This window comes from Musca domestica, unplaced genomic scaffold, assembly GCF_030504385.1.
Source record: "Musca domestica strain aabys unplaced genomic scaffold, Musca_domestica.polishedcontigs.V.1.1 6, whole genome shotgun sequence".
Lineage (NCBI taxonomy): Eukaryota > Metazoa > Arthropoda > Insecta > Diptera > Muscidae > Musca > Musca domestica.
Window position 1 is genome coordinate 5024841 of NW_026712363.1, and position 3619 is coordinate 5028459.

Consider the following 3619-nt stretch of genomic DNA (forward strand, 5'->3'; position numbering starts at 1 on the left):
ACAAACGGAATGACAAATTTAATATACCCTCCTTTCCTGGGAGGGGGTTATAAAAAGGTATCTAATTCGGGTTTATTGAAGAAAAGATCTTTCTGCATCTACTTTTTGTGGGAACTGAAAATTTAAGAAATAATATTATAAAAAAAATAGATATTAATAATCAATAAAAATTCCTCTTTAACTATATGTTAGTTGGAATTAGTTGGTTTAATTTCAAACCTACTAAAAATGAAAATGTTTTGTTATGTTTCTTTCTATAAATCTAAAAATTTCATTTGATTTGCAAAAGGTTTCATTTCCGCTGCAAAAGGTTTCATTTCCACTACAAAAGGTTTCATTTCCACTGCAGAGGGTTACACTTCTGCTGCAAAAAGATTCATTTCAATTGCAAAAGGTTTCAATTAACCTGAAAATGCTATAGATATATATCTATATATACAGAAGATTTCTGATGTATCAGATATCTTGCGGAAAACGATGGACTTGCATAATAGAATTGAATTAAAAAAAAAAAATGTTCAAAGCAGCACTCGATAACAATGATATTCCATACCGTACATATTACCTGGAGGCTAGAAATGTGTTTTCCCAATTTTGTCGAAATCTGTTCAGATTAATATATTGCTTCCATATGTCGTGTGTCTAATTAAGATGCATTAAATTTATTAGATAAGATTAAATTTTGACTAGAATAAAGTCTGTCAAGCTTCGGCTTGGATATATCTGCAGCTTCCATGAACATGTTTTATCCAGTTTGATATTAGGATCATCCTTATGCCATATAATGCAAACGATATAAGTGCTTATCGGTACAAGATATCACATACAGCCAATAAATATCTCTGTTGCATCATTCTTTATTCGTTTGCCTAAATAATTTGAAGTTTGGAACATACGATCCAATTCCGAGTAGCATGAATAATTTTTGGTTCTAGAGTGTGTGTTTCGGTTTTTGATTTTTTCTTATTCAGTTATTTTAAGTCGTTCTTTTTACGAAACTTGTAAAACTTGTCATATTTAAAGACCCCAAATTGCAAAAGGCTGATACTTGCGGGTTCTGATTATTACCAAGTAAGCAAAGCCTATAGTCGTGCGGGGCCGACTATGTGATACCCCACAACACTACAATATGTTAGAAGCCCCTTTATGTCCACATCCATTTTGGAAGATTTCACTTTTGAAATTATGTCCCGAAGCACTGTCCAGATATTACCCTTGGCATTATGAACCGGGACATTTGCCCAATATTTACGCACTCCATCGTGCTGTTAGTAGTTGTGGACCATTTTACAGCTAAACATAATCCAAGGGTCATCCAAAATGCTAGAATTCTTCCCTGTTCTTAACTCTCTTCTCAGGTGTGTTGATTGGCTTCTAAAGCAGACGGAACACGACAACATAGTATAATCATAATTCATAAAAAAGCGCAGTATATATTTTTTTTCTTGAACAATATCTATACCAAATACCTACCTTTTATGACGAGATATTATGCCATCTGGGTGTTTTACCCTTCCCATCCTTGGTAATCCTTCACTCTGTCTTTGTTAAGATTACCCCATATTTGAACTATCAAAATTTAGGCATTTAGGTACTTCATATAATCATATTCCTCTATATAATTAGAATTAGCAATTCATAATTGAATAATGTTCTTAAATCTAAAGGATAAAATACATAATAATAATTACAATTTAACTTAATCATTAAGTTGTTTTCTTATATTATAATTTTAATGTTGCAATACTTCTAAATTTGTCGCATGCGAGGATTTTGTTTTCTATCTCTTGAATTCATTTAGTGCAAAAAAAAATTCTTTGAATCTTATTTTCTATTTGCTTTTGTTTTGATTATAAGTTTCTTCTAATTGATCTTATGCTTCTTCTTATTCTATTTTTTTTGGCAATTTAAAGAAATTGATTAGGCAGATAAAATGAAATATGTAAAGCAAGCAGATAAGAAAAACTAAATCAGATGATTTGGAAGAAATTGTAAACACAACCGGTGTTTGAAAAACTAAAGAATAAGGAGAGTCTATTTAGTTAACAAGGAAAATCGATTGTTTTCGGATAGTAATTATTTAAATTGATTGGTGAATGATTATAAAGTTAAAAATTTATTTTCTCGTCTATATTTAACATTTATGGATCTAGTGAAATCAGTAATTTATGATACAAAACTCTTATTGTCCAATTAAAAATACGGTACATGCATTCGATTATTGTTATTGTGATTGCTTAAAGAGGATACATGTGTAAAACTGGGTTAAGGGTTATTGTTGCTTTTTTTTTCCAAAAATTGGTTATGTGCCTTTCAGTCTCTCTTGGAATGATGTCCAATGGAAATTTTTGTTGTTTAAGAAGTGTTGCACCAGACAAAGTGAGTAAACTCAACTTATTTAGTTACCTCTCTTTATAAATATTATTAGAGCTGATGGTAGACTATGAAACGGTAGGTATGGTAAGTCGTGCAACAGATGTAAATAGGTTCGCATTAATTCCAACTGCGAGCTTATTGAAATTTTGCCCACAGATTGGAAACCTCCAAGTTGGCAATAAATTTACAAAAAATTATATAAGATTTCACATATTGCAAAATAGTTCTCACTATACATTACTCTTGTTGTTTAATTGGGTTTAAATCACATTTGTCTTACCTTCTCAGTTGGGTCGTTTCTCTCTTTTTTGTCTTGAGAATAATTTAACTTTTCTTGTTTTGCAAAATATTCCTTTTTGAGTAAACTATTTCTTTTTAACTGAGAAGCTAGTCTAATGCTCTAATTATTTTTTTATGGACTCAAGTTATAAGGATTGATCTCCAAAATTTTGATCTGAATTCCACGAGGTCAATTTAGAAAAGAAATAATTTTATTAGAGTGCACACGGAAATAGTTTGTGACAATGGATGACAACTGGTGATGATTATAATTGTTTATAAACAATATGCGTAACATATGATATATGTCATAGTTTGAATACAACTGCTAAAACTATCTGTTTATACCGTTAAAAAATCCTTAAGATTCAATTTTTAAAATATAATATTGGAAAATAATGTAATCCGCTGGAAAAAGTATTTCGTAGATACTGAATGTAGTTAAAATAGGTGGAGAATAAATTTTAGTTTCCGTTAAAAAAAGGACAGAAAAAAATCTATAACAGCATTCTGAATTGACAAAATTTATCAAAATCGGTCCATCCATTGAGATACAACCATTATAGCTAACATCCCCTTTCTTTATATTTACACATTGTATATATTTCGCTATATATATCCGATATATTTACTATTGGCATCTATGTAACGGTTAGAATTGACCCGTTTGTCTATTTGTGATTTGGAGGGGATTAAAAATATTCGCGGTTTAATGGAAAATTTGATTTTTATTTAACACAAATGTTATGGTCTATTTCATCCACTAAATATTACCCGATGACGACCAAAATTGAAACTTCGTCGATTGATCTACAATTGCGACCTGTAGAGCAACTGCAAAATCAGGAAATTTTTAAGTTTTTGGTCCATTTCAACCTAAATATTATGCGATCATCTCCAAAAGCAATATACTTCTATTTTGGCACTAGTCCCACCTCCATTCTAAATTTCGGGAAGATCGGAC